The 20510-nt window shown below is 47.1% G+C and overlaps 1 protein-coding gene across 1 annotated transcript in view; it reads left to right on the forward strand.

Annotated features, from left to right (window-relative positions):
* The window catches only part of DCHS1 (dachsous cadherin-related 1), a 78330-nt gene that overhangs the window by 351 nt on the left and 57469 nt on the right, over nt 1-20510 (forward strand). The window lies entirely within an intron of this gene.

The following is a 20510-nucleotide window of genomic DNA, read 5'->3' on the forward strand; positions in this document are numbered from 1 at the left end:
GGAGGGGCGGGGGGAGAAGGGCCGCGTCAGGAGCGGGGCGCGGGGCTGCCCGGGACGCGGTCCCCATCTCCCGGGACAGGGTGCGGAGCTGCCCGGGCAGGATGGACACCTCTGCGGCGTGAGACCCCCCTGCAGTGCTGCCTCCAGCTCTGGGGCCTCAGCACAGGAGAGACACGGAGCTGTTGGAGCGGGGCCAGAGGAGGCCCCGGAGATGCTGGGAGGGCTGGAGCCCCTCTGCTGGGAGGACGGGCTGAGAGAGCTGGGGGGGTTCAGCCTGGAGAAGAGAAGGCTCCGGGGAGACCTTGGAGCCCCTTCCAGTCCCTCAAGGGGCTCCAGGAAAGCTGGGGAGGGACTCTGGATGAGGGAGGGGAGCCATGGGACGAGGGGGAAGGGGTTTCCACTGCAAGAGGGGAGATTGAGCTGAGATCTCGGGCAGAAATTCTTGGCTGTGAGGGCGGTGAGCCCCTGGCCCAGGCTGCCCAGAGAAGCTGTGGCTGCCCCATCCCTGGAGGGGTTCAAGGCCAGGTTGGCCGGGGCTTGGAGCAAGCTGGGCTGGTGGGAGGTGTCCCTGCCCAGGGCAGGGGGTGGCACTGGGTGGCCTTTAAGGTCCCTTCCCACCCAAACCATTCTGTGATTCTGTCTACCAGGACAGGGTGCCCATCTCCCAGGCAGGGTGTGGAGCTGCCTTGGGGAACGGTGCAGTTCCCTGGTGGGGTGCAGAGCCCAGCGGCGGTGAGCAGAGCTCTGCAGCAGGACCCACGGTGGTTCTGCCCATGCCCTGCTCCTGCTGCTGCGGTTGAGAGTAGAGCTGGCACTGGTGGCCTCCTGCATTTTGGGAAAAACTGGCAGTGTTGAGGACGAACAGGCAGAGCCATGGGAGCATCTGTGGTAGAGGTGTTTCATGTTGTTTCTCTTTAGGATTTGTACTAGGGATTGTAGAGGAGCCGTGGTAGCCTGAGCTATGTAAGAGGTCACGAGTAGTACGCTTACTGTCCTATTTGGTGTCTCTACACATCTTGCACTCCACAAATTAGTATATTGTGCATTAAATAAGTTACAATCTCAAAATGTCACTTTTATAGAGAATACTCAATATGCATATTTCTAACTGGGACCCGTAAAGCTCAATCCTTAGCCCAGTGCTAGCATTTTATCAACAAGAAAGTTTTTCTCTGAGGTGTGTTTTATTAGTGTTGCCTTTTAGGTGATCCCTGGCATGCCTGAAGTAGCTGGTCCTAGCTGCGGCAGTTATGGCGCAGGATACAGTACGTTATGGTAGCTCCTGTATTTCTATTTGTGTTCTAGTTGTGCGCGCAATTTCTGCGGAGATCAAGGCTTCCTTTTCCTCCAGGCTCCCTTTTCCTAGCTCTTCATTAATTTGTTGATCTCGTCACATCTCTCAGGCCTGGAAATGATGTTTTAATTTAGTTACAGGTTAAGACTTAACAGGGAATGCTAGCCCGTCCTGCTGGCACTTCGGATCCTGCAGGATTTCCAATTATGCTAGCAGCCTGAGAATTATGATGGAACAAAACACGTGTCAGCAAGTTGGGGAGTGGCCACTGAACTCACTGCATCCAGCCATCCCAGGAAGTCCCTTCCAGTCCCACGTTTCTATACCCGTAACAATCTTCTGTGCAAGCTCTGTGACCTGACTCTGAAACACGATCCGGGCCTCTTGGGTTTAACACAAGAACACAGACCCAAATAGCTGGTGGTTTTGGGGGAGTCAGGGAGCTGGGAGATTAGTTTCCTGTCCTCAGCACCACATGTGTGCTCTGGGGAGGGAGTCTTTCTGTCAGATTTCCTTGGTGAAGGATGAGAAGGTGGTGTGCAGCCATCCTTGGGTCTGTGTGCCCAAACCCTTGCTGCCACAGGTAGAAAATCCTGTAATCACTCGTCATTTTATCAGGCTCCAGTTTAGAAGCAAATGGGAATTTTGCTTCTATATCCTTCCTAGTTTGGAAGGACGTTTTGGAGCCTGATTGCTGTAATACCTAGAAGTCTCCTCCAGATTTCATGTTGCCTGTATTAATGGCCAATTTATATCCATTTATTCTTGGTTCGCAGTTAGTCTTAATCTGAAATTGTTCCTTTACTTTTCTGGCACTGACTCCAAGTGTACAAGCGGACAGATTTATCACCCCTTGCTCTGTGCTTTGCCAGACTAAGGCTGGCTAAGCAAGTTGTGCTAGTGGGAAGTAGAAAGCTTTTAAATACGTTTCTGAGGGGGGGGGTGGATGCTGTGTGTGAAGAGTGTGCTGTCATAAACCTGTCACTTCCCCCTGGTTTGGACATCTTCAGGCTGACACAGGGAGGACGTGCCTCTTCCCTGGGGTGATGGCCAAGCTTCCCCTGCCCGCTCTCTCCTCCCACTCCTCTGAGGGTTCCCCCGGGGCTCTGCACCACATTCAAAGCTTGTGAGGAATGCACAACTCACCCCAAATAACAGAAAACACATAGCGGAGCAGCACAGGCATCTAGGGGCCCCATGCTGCTCCCACCCCCAGCCGGGCGGGCGGTTTGAGGAGAGGGGGGTACGTAATGAAAAGCATTTGCTGCAGCAGCTATCTATAGTCTTTTGTGTTTGGGAGTGGGCAAGGGACAGGCGTGTCCCTGTCTGCCTGACCTCACGGCTGACGTCAGAGAGCCCCAGATGAGGAACAGGGAGGGCTCCAGAGAGAGGAGCACAGCCAGGCTGCCCAGCATGGAAGGTGAGGCACCAGCACCGTTAAATGAGAGAAGAGATAAAACGGGAGGGATTGTGCCCACAGAAGTCCTCTGTATCCACAGTATCGAGACTCTGACTCCAAACAAGGCGGGCCGAAGAAGTTTCGGTCTTTCTATGGGCTGGCTCAGCAACACAAAATCTGTGCTTCTGATCTGCGACAAGCATTTTCCCTTACCTGTTCTGCTTTCTTAAACACTTGGGTGCGTGCTGAAGGTTGTCAGCTGCAGCACGGTCTCTCTATCAGCGCCTGGGAAGCAGTTCTAGGAATGATAAGAAGGTTACAGATCTGTGTTGTGCTAAGCAGTAGGACTGTGCCTTAAAAATACTGCTAACCCAAAATATTTGGTTCTAACGCTACCGATATTGTCCTGTTGCTCCCAGTCATTGCAAGAGTGGAGGGCTAGTTTCATCTGCCAATCTAGGACAATGTGGTAAGAATTGGATCCAGGAGAACATATGGTATGAGTCTCAGATCTCCATCGTTTTATTGTAATGTAATACCACATAGAGGCCTCAATGACAAGGCAAGGCCTTGTCAGGCTAAGGCCAGTGCAGCAAAATGTAGAAGAACAGAACTTGTAAGTCTTATATGCACACGGAAGTCGTGAGCGTCCAACCTAAATACTTCAGAAAATCCATCTGTGCCATCAAAGAGGCTATCATTAACAAAACAAGATGCAATCACAGGATCACAGAATGGTTTGACTTGGAGGAGACCTTTAAAGATCACCTAGTCCACCATCCCTGCCATGACCATCTTTCACTGGATCAGGTTGCTTAAAGCCCCGTCCAAACACTTTAAACACAGTCACAGGAACCGACTTCCTAGTCGTTGGCAAGAATGTAAACATCTCAAGAAAAAAAATATTATCCATCACTTTTCAAGGAAGATATTGTGATTTTCTTATTCTTTGGTGTTCAGTGGAATCTTTTCTCCTTCAAAAAGAGTGATGGAAAGGACATTTAGAAGATATCCTTAGAGACTAACGGCAGTGATGTTGGAAGTAGAGTTCAGAAACAATCATCCTGTGTCTTATCACAGGAGCTAGGAAGTGCAGGAAACACCTGTGAGGACTTCCCGGTTTTTTTACCGCCCTGTACAGACTGGGCAGTAGAGAAGGGGGAACTGAGGTAAGGATATGGCTAAAATACTGTCCTGGAGGGATAACATTTGCACTGGTATTACAATGGACTTAGATTTGTGAATCAGCAAGGAGGGTGAAAAGAACCAGCTGAGGAGATGTGAGGACAAAGAATGTTGAGGTGGGGTTTTGTTTTCCTTTTGTTTTTGTTTTGCAGAGATCTTGGACCAAAGGATCTTGGGGAATTACCGGTGCACTGATATTTATAGGATGAAAATGACATGTCTTGTGAAACCGTTGGACGCTTAATACAGTATCAGCCCTAAGCAAAATAGTGGAAGGGTTGACCGCACATTGTAAGAGGGAGTGATGATTGCCGTTAACTATGCAACCAATATACATTTCTGAGCGAGATAATTATATGTCTGTTTGGAATACCACCAGTGGAGATATGTTGATATCCTAGGAGGTTTGCTTCCCTGTTTTATTCCCACGTAATACTGTGGTCTTTTAAAATCTCCTCGTTAATAATTCAGAACTTCGTTAAATGATGTTGTCCATTCCACGTTTAAGGGCAAGAGCTTGACCTTAGGCACTGCTATGATCAACTCTTTCTGAAAAACTACCAGAGCCTTCCGAAAAATGACTTGAAGTCTTCTCCTTGCAGATGGATGCTCATACGCTTCACATCAAGTGATACCGACTCCCACTCTGCCTTTCATCTGCTTGGTGGGAGGCACTCTTCATCTCGTACCCACCACAGAGTTCCTGTACTACCTGCGGCTTTCCACATTTTAAGTAACACATTACCAAGTGTATCATCCGTTGCATTTACATTCAGTGATTCCCTACATTTTGTGAATAAACGTGAATTGGGGTAAAGCACCCGTGATACTTCTGATAAACTCATATGGCACTTTATGCTGTATTGCACTTATGTTTGTGCTGTTCAGAGATCTTATCATATCATCTCAATTTGCTTTTTCTCTCTGAACAGGTCAAACTCCAGTTTGAGTTACTGTCCAGTGTGGATTTTTTTCAAAGCAATATGAGCAAGATAGGAGCCTTTAGCTTCCATTGAAAGAAGTTTCAAAAGTAACCTTTCTGCCTGTGTTTAGGGGCCTGATGTACGGGGGTGCTTCTCCTCCAGCTGCTTTAATCAGCAGACTCCAGCCTCCCTCCTCAGACATCCCTTTGTATTTTAGAGAAAAAGACCCTGCCTTGTTCTTCTATCCAAGTGCAACAATTATACACTGTCTGTTTCACAGTTTCTTTGGTGACTTGAAAGCCTTAAAAAACCTGGCTCTTGTACTGTTTCCTCTTCAAATCTGTGTCTCAGTTCCCCATCTGTAAAATGAGGATAAGACCAAATTTCATTCCTTCAAGAGGGCAAGCATGAGGAAAAAAAAAAAAAGAATTTTGGCACATCACAGATAGATAAGGGATCTGTGTAAGGCATTTGTCAGCAGTATATTGAAGAGCTGATTAAACTGCGCAGCAATTCCTCAACTTTTGACTTAAACTCTGTTGGTGTATTTTACAATAGATGATTGTCAACCAGCAGGGTTGTTTCTAGGAGAACCACAGAGCAGTTCACGGTTACAGATTGGTGGCTGTGTCCTGGCGAGCAGGAATAAAAGGATTTATTCCATTAGATAACCAATAGAATATGAGTTCTCAGATTGATGAAATAGCTAGACCAAAAGAGTGCATAAAAAGGACAACAGCATAGCATAGCATAGAATAGTTCAGTTGGAAAAGAGAGCCAGGGAGAATCTCCATCCCTTACTGGATGCTGGGCAGAAAGTTGCAACCAATGACGAGGAGAAGGCTGAGATACTGAATGCCTTCTTTGCCTCCGCCTTCAATAGTCACACCAGCTATCCCCAGAGTGTTCGGCCTCCTGAGCTGGAAGGTAAGGATGGAGAGCAGAACAACCCACCCATAATCCAGGAGGAAGGAGTCGATGATCTGCTTCTGCACCTAGACGTACATAAGTCTAGGGGGCCGGATGGGATTCACCCAAGAGTACTCAGGGAGCTGGCGGGAGAGCTCACCAAGCCTCTCTCCATCATTTATCAACAATCCTGGTCAACAGGGCAGGTGCCAGATGACTGGAGGGTGGCTAATGTGGCGCCCATCTACAAGAAGGGTCAGAAGGAGGATCCGGGGAACTAGAGGCCTGTGAGCCTGACCTCGGTACCAGTGAAGATCATGGAGAGGATCATCTTGAGTGAGCTCTCACGGCAAGTGCAGGGCATCCAAGGGATCAGGGCCAGCCAGCATGGGTTTAGGAAAGGGAGGTCCTGCTTAACCAACCTGATCTCTTTCTATGACCATGTGAGCCGCCTGCTGGATGCGGGGAAGGCTCTGGATGTTGTCTCTCTGGACTTTGGTAAGGCCTTTGACACCGTCCCCCACAGCATTGTCCTGGAGAAGCTGGCGAATCGTGGCATAGACAAGTGTACTCTTGGCTGGGTTAAAAACTGGCTGGATGGCCATGCCCAGAGAGTTGTGATGAATGGGGTGAAATCCTCTTGGTGGCCGGTCACCAGTGGTGTCCCTCAGGGCTCAGTTTTGGGGCCAGTTTTGTTTAAAATCTTTATCAATGATGTGGATGAGGGAATTGAGTGCACCCTCAGTAAGTTCGCAGACGACACCAAGCTAGGAGGGAGTGTCGATCTGCTTGAGGGAAGGAAGGCTCTACAGAGGGCCCTGGACAGGCTGGAGGGATGGGCCAAGGCCAATTGGATGAGGTTTAATAAGGCCAAGGGCCGGGTCCTGCATTTTGGTCACAACAACCCCAAGCAACGCCAGGGGCTTGGGGAAGAGTGGCTGGAAAGCTGCCCCGCAGAAAAGGACCTGGGGGTGCTGGTGGCCGGCCAGCTTAACATGAGCCAGCAGTGTGCCCAGGTGGCCAAGAAGGCCAACAGCATTCTGGCTTGTATGAGGAATAGCGTGGCCAGCAGGAGTAGGGAAGGGATCGTGCCTCTGTACTCAGCACTGGTGAGGCCTCACCTGGAGTACTGTGTTCAGTTCTGGGCCCCTCTGTACAAGAGGGACCTTGAAGTGCTGGAGCGTGTCCAGAGGAGAGCTACCAGGCTGGTGAGGGGTCTGGAGACCAAGTCATATGAGGAGAGGCTGAGGGAGCTGGGCACGTTTAGCTTGGAGAAGAGGAGGCTGAGGGGAGACCTCATTGCCCTCCACAAGTCCCTGAAAGGAGGTTGGAGAGAGGTGGGTGTTGGCCTCTTCTCCCAGGTGAATAATGACAGGACCAGAGGAAAGGGTCTGAAGCTGCGGCAGGGGAGGTTTAGATTAGATATTAGGAAGAATTACTTTACTGAAAGAGTGGTCAGGTACTGGAACGGCCTGCCCAGGGAGGTGGTGGAGTCACCATCCCTAGAGGTGTTTAAGAAACGTCCAGATGTGGCACTTCAGGGCATGCTCTAGTGGCAGAGATTGTAGGTTGTTTGATTGGACTCGATGATCTTAAGGGTCCTTTCCAACCATGAAGATTCTGTGATTCTGTGTGAAGGGACCTACAACAAACATCTAGTCCAACTGAAAAGAAGGATCGGTATTATATATGTATATTTCATTAGTATAATGATTACTGGTATAATCTCAGTGTTCTGGGATCAGCATTTCAAGCCCATTCTGGTTAAAAGTTGAAAGCAGTTCTGGTTTGAGGTCTCTCCTATATTCAGAGATTGAAGACACAGAGTTTTAAATGGTTGTAAAATTAACCAGTATGGAACTACAACAGGACTTTCAGAAAACAAAGTCCAATCTGTATTTGGACTGTGAGTAAATTTTGTCAGGGTCCCAGGTACGTGACGCCTTCTATGTTCCGCCGGCAGGTGACGTTATTTTTTACCAATTTTCCTGCTGTTTCAAGGATCAGCAGTATTATAGTGCCATGTTTGCCAGCAGACACAGTGCTGCTTTCCCCAAATTAGAATTCCCCATCTACATGATGTTAAAACCAGAGTTGCGTTCACCAGTTTCCTCCTAAGAGGCTCAGATGAACAGGACTAGCCAAGGGAAAGTATCTCTCTGGTGTCCTAACCCCGAGTTCTGCAACTTCCCATTCTCTCAGCTTCATCTTGCTGTTATCTCTGCTCCCAAGAACTCATAACCTAACACAGACATCTAACCAGTCTCCAGGAAGTCTCTGGTCCATGAATTTGGCCTTGTTTACAGCATCTGGGCCACGATGTCATCACTTTGGGGCCCCACACATAGATGGCAAGGGAGGAAACAATATAAATTATGCTGGCCCCTGCTTTCTTGTGGTGAGATCTGTACTTGCCAGAAACTTCTAGCCTTTGTTTTGGGCTGGGGATGGGTTTCATAATGGAGAGGGAGGCACCTTCTATTCTGAGTGGAGAAATCAGTACCAAGGAAGGTTTTAATTATCTGCCATCAGTGCCGAGCAGCCAGGCTGCCTGCAGTTGCAGGAGACGATGAACAGTGCAGTCGTGGTCCGGTCTATTACAGCAAGAAGGGGCTGCAGGAATGGAGCCCCTTATCACCCCACGGGAAAGGGGTTCTTGTTGGAGGGTGAGACCAATTCTTAGTAAGATCCAGGATGAAGCTCTTCCCAATAGAGGACTCCCTCTGCCAGACTCGGAGCAACAGAGTAAAGCAAACACCAATTAGAAATGGAAGCACAACAGGCTTTTCTCACCTTTGTCCCGTCTCTCAACTCTGCCTGAGGGGACATTGTACTATGGAGAATGGTACTCTGGGCTTGCCCGTCTAACCTGTCCCAAGGACTGACGTACAGCTTGGGCTACTGCTGTTCATAACCCGGCAGGGAATGGTGCAGATGCGTGGAAGATGTTCCTGTCTTCATTTTTATGCTTTGCCTTGCAACCATGCTCTTTTCCTCCAGGGCGGCCTGGTACAGTCCAGCGCTTTGGGGTCCTGCTGTGAAAATTATCTGCTCAGCATTTTTCAAATGCTTTGAGGGAGGGTTCTTGTTTATGTGCCATTCATACTTTTTTATTCCTCCTGTCTTGCTGATGCTAATTCTCCATCTTGTTAGCCTTATCTGTTAGTGGTTCACATTACCTTTGCTAGATCATTTCTCTGCCTTGTTTTTGCTTTCCCATTGTAAATATAAATCTAAATCCTGCATCCCTATTGCAAGAGCTGCTACTTCCTTCCCTCCCCCCTTAGTTTGATTAATATTTCCTTCCATCTTTTCTGCTTACTCAGCAGGTCGTGTTGCTGATTTTAACATCACCTTGTCTTCTCCTGCTGTTTCTGAAATGCCCTCTGTAAAAAATGCATCTGTCACTGGCATCTTCATGGCCTCCCTGTCTCTGTCCCGAGGCCTTCAGAGACTTTGATGCCTTTATTTGTCATTTCTCAAGGTCTAAACTCCTGATGGATCATGTTGCTTGAATTGGGTCAGGTTGTGGGGGAATGCTGCCTCTTCCCCTACCCTGCTTCCTTCCCACTTTTCCTCTTCAGAGCAGTGCTGGGTTCAGCTTTTTTTGTGCTGCTGTCACCAGGTCCACCCCTCCAGCTTTTCTCTCTTCTTTCATTTTCTTGCTCTTTCTCTTCTTCTGCTCACAGTCATAGAATCATAGAATCATAGGGCTGGAAGGGACCTCTGGAGATCATCCTGTCCAACCCCCTGCCAGAGCAGGGTCACCCGGAGCAGGTGGCACAGGAACGTGTCCAGGCGGGTTTGGAATGTCTCCAGAGATGGAGACTCCACCACCTCTCTGGGCAGCCTGTGCCAGGGCTCTGCCACCCTCACAGGAAAGAAGTTCCTCCTCATGTTTAGGTGGAACTTCCTATGCTCAAGTTTGTGCCCGCTACCTCTGGCCCTGTCCCTGGGCACCACTGAAAAGATCCTGGCCCCATCCTCCTGACACCCACCCTTTCAGTATTTATAAGTGTTGATAAGGTCCTCCCTCAGCCATCTTTTTTCCAGACTGAAGAGACCCAAGTCCCTCAGCCTTTCTTCATCAGAGAGGTGTTCCAGTCCCCTCATCATCTTGGTAGCCCTTTGCTGTCCCCTCTCCAGCAGTTCCCTGTCCTTCTGGAACCGGGGAGCCCAGAACTGGACCCAGTACTCCAGACGCAGCCTCCCCAGGGCCGAGCAGAGGGGGAGGATGACCTCCCTCCACCTGCTGGCCACGCTCTTCTTGATGCCCCCCAGGATGCCATTGGCCTTCTTGGCCACAAGGGCCCATGGCTGGCTCATGGTCATCCTGTTGCCCACCAGGACTCCCAGGTCTCTTTCAGCTGAGCTGCTCTCCAGCAGGTCAGCCCCCAACCTGGACTGGTGCAGGGGCTTATTGTTATAAGTCATCGCTCACACGTCTCCACTGGCTAATCCTCTTCATGCTCTGCTGTCCCCAACCCTTGATTCATTTTCCCCTTCTCTTCCATTAGAAGCTCAACCCTGAAAGTCCTCAGCCCATACACACTCCTGAGATCTCTTTCACCTCCTGCACGGGTATTAACAAACTCCCATAAACACTCTGAATTCTGCCACTTTACAGCTTTTCTTCCCACTATCATTTTGCCATCTTCCTAGTTTAAAATGGGAAGATTCAAAATTTTACTTACTCCCTTGTCCTCAATTTCAGGACCCTTCAGCCTGTCTTAGCTCATTCCTCAAACTCTTTCTTCCTCCTGCTTTCAGTTCTTTCATTGTAAGAGCTCTTTGCTTCCTCCCACAGGAAAGGAAGAAGAAATAACCTTTCTCTTTACCTGGCTTTCATTCTTCTCCTCTTTCTTCTGCCCATCACAAATGCCAAAATTTCTTACCTACTTTATTCTGTCATTGTAATCCCGGGTAACGCGTTCTGAGGATTTCAAGTGCAATTTAGGTGACTCCTTCATTGTTTGCTCTAGAAGGGAAGATGAAGTTTGTAGGTGGTACTTTTACAGCAAAGAGTGGGTTTGCGGCACAGTGGGCTCTGGCCTTCAGCCTCCAAGGCTGTGAGTGAGACATAAAACCTGTGATGCACAAAATCCCACAGGCACAAAGCAAGTGCTGTGAGATGTGTTGATTTTCTGTAAATGACACATACTTTATATTTTGCTTCTTTATTTACTTGAGAAATAAATAATCAATAGTAAGCATAAAACAGAAGTCCTGTAGTTGTGTGTAATGTAGGTGCGGGATTACAGAATTACAGGGCTCCAAAAGCTGCATATTGTTCATTCTGCCCCATGGCTGTGGCAGAGGATGCTAAAGCCACTGCACATCCCGGTGTTTCTTAGATGGGTGATGTTGGATTTGTTGTCTCTCTAAGTGCAGATTTGGGCACGGGATGGGACAGACCTGGAAAGTGCTAAGAAGAGTCTTTCGCCTTTGACAGTAATGAAACCAGAAATTTTTATTCTTATTCTCGATTAGAATAGAATAGTTCCACTTGGAAGCGACCTACAATGATCATTTAGTCCGAGTGCCTCACCACTCCAGGGCTGACCAAAAGTTAAAGCATTAAGGCATTAAGGGCACTATCCAAATGCCTCTCTAGGAAGCCTGTTCCAGAGTTTGACCACCCTTTCTGTAAAGAAATACTTCCCAATGTCCAGTCTAAACCTCCCCTGATGCAGCTTTGAACCATTCCCCTGTGTCCTGTCCCTGGATACCAGGGAGAAGAGCTCAGCACCTCCCTCTCCACGTCTCTCCTCAGGAAGCTGTGGAGAGCAATGAAGTTGCCCCTCGGTCTCTTATTCTCCAGACTAGACGAACCCGGAGTCCTCAGCTACTCCTCATCAGCTTTGATGCTCTCCTCTGGGCGTGTTCAACATCCTTATTACATTGTGGGGCCCAAAACTGCACACAGTGAGGTGAGGCCGCACCATCACAGCAGGATAATCACCCCTCTTGACCTTCTGGTTATACAGTGTTTAATGCCCCCCAGGATGCGGTTTGCCCTCTTGGTGCCGGGGCTCACCGCTGACTCACGTTGAGCCTGCTGCCAACCAACACCCCAAGTCCCTTTCTGCAGGGCTGCTCTCCAGACACTCCGCTTGCATTTTACACTTGTGTCCGGCATTACTCCATCCCAGAGGCAGAATCCAGCTTTTGTTTTTGTTAAATTTCATGCCATTGATGATTGCCCAATGCTCTGGTCTATCTAGATCCCTCTGCAAGGCCTCATGTCTCTTGAGAGAGTCAACAGCACCTCCCAGTTTAGTATCATCAGCAAACTTGCTAATGATGCATTCAACTCCTGCATCCAGATCGTTGATAAACGTATTGAACAGCGCTGGCCCTAGGACTGAGCCCTGAGGAACACCACTGGTGACCAGTTGCCAGCCAGATGTAGCCCCATTCACTGCAGGCCTTTGAGCCCGGCCGTCCAGCCAGTTCTTCACCCAGCGCACCCTGTCCCTGCTCATCTCCCAACTGGACACCTTGACCAGAAGGATACTGTGAAGAACAGTAACAAAAACCTTACTAAAATCCAAAGTCATCTTGTCCACGCCCCATGCTCACGCAGGATCAGCAAGCTATAGATCTTCTCAGTGAGCTTCTTTAGACTCATAGATGCAAATCAATTTGGCCTGTTGATTTAAAAAGCATTAATTATTGCTAGCCTACGGTCTATTATCTTCTAATGTTTTCATGTTGTCTCTCACACAAACGAAAGAGAATTTTGACCAACTATTTACTATCTCCAGGTGACAGACTGCCCTATTCTGGATTTCTTTTGTTCTTAGTTTACTTCAAAAACGAAAGCATGCCATTTTTATTAACTTTAGTGCTGTCAGGGTTTTATTCTTCCTTTTTCCCCTGGCTTCAGTTTTACATGACCTAGGAATTATGTCACTTAGAAATTATCTATTTCCCCTTACCAAGTGCCTCCTTTTCTATTTGCAGGATACATAATTGGCACGCCAAAAGCAGACATGTTCCCATAATTAAAGCTTTTTTTTTTTGCAATCCGTGGTAACGTAACACTGAATATTCTTATCCTTGAAAACCTCCAGTCCCTGAATCTTGTTGACCGTTTTGTTTCATTATGTCTTGCAATTAGAAGATCTACAGTCTAATTTCATGTGTAATCATGGATTTTATCTCCAGAACAGTAGGATTCCGATTAATCTGGGATACAGTTACTAGCATTCATAAATCATAAAACCACCAAAAGAGTACTGTGAATCAGTCTGTCATCTTGTAAAACACACGCCATAGAACTTCCCTGATTTATATTTTCCTTGACTTATTAATAAACGTTTGGGGAAAAAAAAAACACCCACTCCCAAAAAAAAACCCAAAACAAAGCAAAACCACACACAAACACTTTTTGATTCAGGAGTTACCAGTGACCAGAAATTCACAACATCGTTAGTTAAATTGTTCATACTGTTAATTACTTGGGCTGTACAAAGTTTTTATCCTGCTTTGGAGCTGAATTGGTCTGTTCTATAAGATTCTACCCAGAATACTTTTTAAGAAATCTCTTAGTAAATATAGGTACTGCATTAGATATTTACCAAATGTTTCACCTCTAACATGGTCAAATTGGTTAAAAATTGCTTCCACTATCAATTGCTGCAGTTATTTATGCCGTTCTTTCCATTCTGGGATGCAGAGGCAATGTAAGAACCAAATTAAAATTAAATTGTAATTGTTTCCAGCTGAAAAATAAGGATTTCCGTACCTTTATTACTGCTAGCACCTGTGCTTTTGACATCATGCTTCTCAGGCGTAGGAGAACTTTTGTAACTTCTTTTTATGCAACTTCTTTTTCATTTTTGTAACTTCTAAGTTTATCTCTATTATCTTTTTCAAGGGGTTATTCGTACAGGGCAGTCTGGTGCCTTAGCCTCAGGTCAACAGCAACGACGACGACAGCAAACCAACCGAAAAACCTGGCTGAAATGGTAGACTGTTAAAACACGGAATGGGAGGCAGAGCGCCCGAGTACTGTACTGCTGCGTTAGGGAGTGCTGTAGCTTCGGAGGGAATACCAGGAGACACCTGCGCCAACGTGCTAGTATCCACCAACAGTGAGAAAACTCGCGATGCTTGAGCGGGCAGTGCTGGCTGTAAGGCGGTGGTTTGTAAGTGCCGTGGTGATATTTCAGTGATTCTGCGTGTGAGATGAGGAGAAGGCTGGAAAATCAAGAAGGCATCATGTAGATAATTGGGATAATGGGATTTATGTGGGATGATCGTGTCTATTACCTGTCCTGTTGCTGCCGATATACCTGCAGAGGTCTCTCTTGTTGCACTTCACATCTCTTGCCAGATTTGACTCCAGGTGGGCTTTGTCTTTCTCTCCTCCCTATCTGCTTGCTTGGATAACATCTCTGTATTCCTCTTGGATTATCTGGCCCTTCTTCCATCTCACAGTGCCTCACAGTGGCCTGAGTGGTTTGTAGATATTTAAGAATCATTCGGTTGACTCATAAACCAAACTTACTTTCTTCCTTCTGGTAGCTTCCTTATGGCGCTTGAGGGTTATGTAAAGCAGAATCAACAAAGCGGTTGTTTATAGCCTGGCTCTGCCGTCGGAGGAGCCACGCAGCTGTGATTTACCCTGGAGGTCTGAGTAACTTTTTAAGGTGTGTGGTAGGCTTATATGTGCATTTGTAACCCATGGGATGGTTTTGGTTTGTGACTTGGATTAGAGCATTTGATGTAACCTAATGGTAACATCTTTGTCAAGTTATGTGCATCATAGCAGCTTAAACTGCAAGTTAATGATTTTTTTTTTTTCGGTTTTTAAAAATAATTTAAAGACGGTAAGTTTAGCGCACATACCGGTCTGTGCCTGGAACTCATAAGCGATGCTACAACACAAATAAATGACCAATATTCGTGAGCTTGAGATCGTGTAACACATAAAGTTCCACCAGATGGAGCCGTGTCCCACCAGTTCGCTCCGTCCTTCCCGTGGCGGGGGCAGAGAGAGCGGGGGCATCTGTGTGTTTGTGGGTCATCCTCTATAGTTTAAGAGCGGCAGCTTCCTGCGTCTGTTTGTAGCAGGTATATTTTAGTGCCGTGCAGATCTGACATGTGCATGCAGCATATTTAGCAGGGGCCGTTTGGTCAGGGTGCGCGTTCTCGCCAGTTTGCCTCCTGGCACGTACAGGAGTGTAGAGTATTTGTGGGATATCTTGGTGCATCGGTTGCAGATGATAAACCTAATTTGTCAAAGGCAAAAAGAAAGTCAGACTGTCTGCATTTCTCTCTTTCCTGTGAGGGCGGTGAGCCCCTGGCCCAGGTTGCCCAGAGAAGCTGTGGCTGCCCCATCCCTGGAGGGGTTCAAGGCCAGGTTGGCCGGGGCTTGGAGCAAGCTGGGCTGGTGGGAGGTGTCCCTGCCCAGGGCAGGGGGTGGCACTGGGTGGCCTTTAAGGTCCCTTCCCACCCAAACCGTTCTATGATTCTTTGATTCTGTGATCCCACTTCAGAACCTGCCCCTCTGTAACAGACAGAGCTTGACCCCCAGCTCTTGAATGAGGGGAACTCAGGTACAGATGGGTGACTCCTGGATGGTCACATTGCCCCTGCAAACTCCTCCCAGCTCCCTGCTGCTGGGCAGAAGAGTCCAGTGGAGTCGACAGCATGTGGGTGAGACTTGACTCTGCTGATCTCAGAGCCTTTCCTTCCTGAACAAACATTTTCCATTCTGAAATAATCACCTCACTATATATAGAAAGCTCCTCCAAAGCAAAAGCCATGTTCTCTGGGAAGGAATATTCCTCAAATTGTTTTCTTCCTTTTACAAAGCACCAGCAGGTCCTTTGCCATCAGGCTTGTATCTGTCTGTGAACACCATTGAGCGAAGGCACGTGTTCACCTCACATGAAAATAATTTGGATTCTCCCTGCAGCTCCTGTGCTCCCCACCCCCACCCCACGGGTACGAGACGATGTCTGTAATCACAATCCACGGTTATTTCGGAAACCACCTCCCCATCTCACTTCCTCCCAGCTGATTTTCAGGGGAACAGAAGGAGACTTGTTTGCTACCAGGGAGGAAGTCCAGGCCTTGGTGAGCAGCTTTCTAAGAGGCACCTATGAGAACGGTGCGCTTTAGTCGGCGTGTGCTTGCGGAGACTGCTGCCAAATGAGGTCACCCTCTGCAGAGACGTGGATGAAGAGACTCCAGAAGAGGAGGGTGGAAGAAGCCAGGACAGGAAGTAGAGCAGTCGGTAGCACAGGGCTCAGCCCAGTCAACTCCCCTCTCTGGAAATGTTGATTTCAGTTTTGTCTTGGCTCACAGATTAAAATGAATTAGACGGTTTCCTTCTCATCATTCTCTCGTTCCCTTTTCTCATCATAAAAATCATTCCTTGGTTTGACAAAGCTCAGCCATCTCTTTGGGAAGAGTTTACTAGGGCGAGCAGCACGCAGATTCAGAGGGCAGTTCAGGCACTGGGACGGTGTGACGCTGTCTGTGACTTCTGGGAATCACAGAACCTCAGGGAGAGACTCCTCTTTCAAACCCTGCGGCCTTTGCTGAGCCAACACATCTCTTGAGAAAGATCATAGAATCATAGAATCTCAGGTTGGAAGAGATCTCAAGAATCATCTGGTCCAACCTTCCTTGGCAAAAGCGTGGTCTAGACGAGGTGGCCCAGCACCCTGCCCGGCTGAAGATGGACAACCCTGACTGCTAGGAATCTGTTATGCCTTTTTCTTCGTTATTCTAGTGATTGATTCCTCCTTCCATTGAACTGTTGCTCTTTGCTTTTCGTTTGTATAACTGCAATTCCACCCCATTGCTCCTGTTCTGCCTTCATTTACTAGATTGAAACACACACAATTAAAAATTGTCTTTCTTACAGATCCTTAGAAATCACTTATTTTTTTAACCTTTCTGAAGCTCTCCATGTGGAAACTTGGTCTACGGATCTTGACTCATTCTTACGACTCTTCTCTGACCACTTTGAGTTTTCTACAGTCTTTATAAATATTGAACATTAAATTTACAGCACTAAAGCTGCAGTAATATGATTTCCCTATTGTTCTGTGTGCTTCTGTTTATTCCGTCCATACTTCCTTGCAGATTATTAGTCAAGATACTAAACAACATTGATAGAAATATTAAAATTATTGTTATTCCTTGGCAGGAAGATTATCCGCTTGGTAGGAATAATAGGCTGTATAGTCAGAGACTGAGAAGCAACAGCCTATACAGGAGTTCTCCACGTTTACTTTATATTGACTTGTAGGCTGAATCTGAATCAGCTGAGGGCATGTCGTTGCAAAAACAAAATAACATCATCGGAGATGGTATAAACAGGAATACGACTTGCAGGATGCATGAAGTAACATTTCTGGCTCTGCTTTGCTGCGATAAGGCCCGTAGCCACAGTACTACGTCCTTTCGTAGCGCACTTCAGAGAACGTAGGCAAATCTGAGAAAGCCCAGAGGAGATGATTAGAGGGTGAGAAAATACAATATGGAAAGATTAAATGCTCTGGGGCAGTTTAGCTTAAAGAGTGAGACGATATGATAACCACCTTGGTTAGTAAAACACAGTTGCGAAGAGAACAATCTATTTCCAGCGTCCATGACAGTACAAGAAATAACGGGTTTAAATAATAGCAAAGGAAATTTATCACTGAATAGACTGACTGGTAGTTTATGAAGTCTTCATTAGGGGAGGAGTTTCAGAACTAGTTAGGTGCACATCTGCTGAGCGTAACGGAGGCTTCTGGGTTCAACTGAACCCTCTTTGAGGTACGGGAATGAAGCTGTTGATAGCCCTAGATTTTTTTTTCTACTGTTTAAAATCTGCCTATGCTATGCTGTTTAGAAAGTACCTGCAAAGAATATAACTGCTGTCTCACTTGTAGCCTTGTCCTTCCATGCTCTTTGTTGTGTCTACCTACTTATCTTCACTTTGGATTATTTTGTCTTCTGGGCATGAATTATCTTATCGCTGCACTTGAAGTCTTAAGCTTTAGATGCTGCTATAACTTAAAATAATACCAAATGAGCTGTTTGAGAAGTCCCAAGATGAACTACAAGAGAGCCGCTAGTTGGGAATGCAAGAAACTGGCAACACAAAGAACAAGTCCAGGGCTGGGACAGGTGAAACGATGAGCAGTGGGACTCCCAGCCTGCAAGATGCATGGTATAATGTAAGTTCAAGACAAGGAGGTAGCAAGGAGCAACATTTTAACCCCAACTATTTCACAGGTTGCGCTGTGCTAGAGAATTTCTCTAAAAAAGGAGGCAAGGTTGACAATCAAGTGGAAGGGCATTTAGGACTGTGCTAGATAGAGCCCTGGAAAATAGGGTGTGGGAGTCCTTACCAGGCTAGCATGAGAAAGATGGGAAGCAAGGTGAGGTGATGGCTGGGCATCCTTACTTCAAGCATGATGTAGCGTGTGATATTAAGACCACCGTTCAATCCATCTACTTCCAGCACTGTCAGAACTTCACCAGATTTCCAAGACTGTAAACATTCTCATAAACGAATTAACAGAAGCCATGAACTCTAACTGCTCTAAAACCATCCATCATCTGCAGCCCAGGGAGAGGACCTTACCTTCAGGGCTCCAGGCTGCTCATGAACAAACCCTATGGCACAGAAACATCTTGTTGCAAGAACTTTATTTGACAGGAGCTTTGTGTCCATCCAGACAAGGAGGAGATGCAGTAGAACTCTTAGGCTGTAAGGTTTGAAGCTCTCCAGTCAGCTTATGGCCAGCAGGAGTTCACTGGCACCATTTCCGTGTGACCAGGCTGTGAATATAGAGCTGCAACACCAAGGTCCCAGCTCTGTTTGCTGGGTGAAATGATCTCGCAACTCTTCCTTTGCATTTCATGGATTTCACGGGCATTCTAAATGGCAGAGGCAAACTTGTGATCTCACCCGAAAAACTTACTCCTGTCCTCTCACTTCCCTCCCCCCGCCCCGGCCGTGTGTATGTTCCTAGCAGGTGCCTGCCTTTCTTTATTTTTAACCTCCATTCTGAATGCAGGAAGCCTTTGCTTGCTGTGAACATCCGGGAATCACAGCCCGAGCACATCCTAGAAGGATTTCCTGTGTGGGACTTTTGAGCCAGACTCCAGCCTGCAAGAGTGGAAGCTTCTGAGCGACTTAGTCCCGCTGGGCTACCTGCCAGATTGCTCCTGTCGGGCTCAGAAGCAAGATGCCATCTACCAGGAAGGTGCTAAACTGCCAGGACACTCCCCACTGGCTATGGATGAGGGTGGGAACATGCAAAGTCCATTCTGGGTGGGGATGTGCATGACTCCAGGATCAGGGTCGTTGAGGTGGCAGAATAGCAACGTGAAATAGCACAACATGCCGTTACACTGCAGTGTTTGCCTGTAGATCTGGGGAAACACAAATCAGTGCAGAAAGCACGATTTCTGTGCTGCCTTCCAGCTATGTGTCGGTCACTACTGACTCCAGTTTGCCATGTTTCGCCAGCTCCTGCGTTCTTTCAGTTTCTGAAGTTCACCAAAGCACTGATTGATCCAAAGAACGCAGTCACCTTCCAATTTTACACCCTTCTCCCTACTCTGGTCTCCTTATCATTAAGAATTCTGTCAAAGGACATGACACAGCTGGGAGCTTTGCAGTCCTGTCCCAACCGTTACTAGTACCAGTAACATGCCCTGAATAGTTGAATAGCTCTTGTTTCTGTGTCTTAGTTGCTCTTACTTATAGCTTCACTTACGTTTTTCTACCAGTCCACGTACAGCTCCAAAGATACTTCCATGTCAGACTGTCCAAGATCTCTCTGAATGTCCAAGCACATGGTATGGATCTGTTCTCCCCTCTCTTGCCGAGGGACTCCAAGAATATATAGTAAATTAGAATTTACTAGGAGACCCAAAGGAATCCACTAATTTCTGTCTCTAAGTAGAGGCAGCGTTTGTGTACAAATTGCAAGCCCGAGAGGAGGGTTGTTTAATGATCTGGGGTAATGCCATGGGGCTGAAGGATAACAGACGTCACAGATACTGAAGAAAGGAGGAGTGAAGGGAGTGACCTGGGACAGTGCAGACTGCTTGCAGTAGCATAAAGGCTTCAAAGCAGATTTTAAAGGGAAACGATAGTTTGAAAACATGACAATAAATGGCAAACGTGATCGCACGCAGCAAGTTTGCCACGTCATGCTAGCCTAGCACATTAGACGACTTTCTTTAGAAGTGATTTTTTGAGGGCCAGGAAAAAAGGTTGATCGGGCGGATCTGAACTGCAGCGCTACAGTAACACCTGGGAAGTTATTTGTTCAGATGAAGGAGACAGAAATTGATACAAAAGCTGTACAATGTGGAAGACTGGCAGAGAAAAGGATTACCAATAAATCAGGCGCTTTATTCTTGAGGAAGTGCACGGTCTTTTCAAGGATCAGTTTTGGAGCTCATCTATTTGTGGGGGTTTTTTTCAGTAAAAATCTCAGGGGGAAAAAAAAGAAAAGTATACTGATAAGGTTGATCAGTGACACAAAGTAAAGAGGCATTGTGAGTATAGAGGGTGACCAGAACATCATAAAAGCAAAAAGTATTATTAACGAGTAGTGTAATAGAAATGGAATGAAATTTGTACATTTATAGTGGACAGTTCTTCGTGGTTAAAAGGGGTGTCCAGAGACGCATGGTCCGTCCTTTCATTAGAAGACCGACTGTCAACAATACTAGCTCAGATCAGCCTTGAAAACTTGCAAGGGGCCGAGATTCGCAGCCTCTGCGCGTAGCTTTTGTGGCGTCTGCACCAGGCTGCGTACCTGAGCCT

This window comes from Larus michahellis, chromosome 1 (genome assembly GCF_964199755.1).
Source record: "Larus michahellis chromosome 1, bLarMic1.1, whole genome shotgun sequence".
Classification (NCBI taxonomy): Eukaryota; Metazoa; Chordata; class Aves; order Charadriiformes; family Laridae; genus Larus; species Larus michahellis.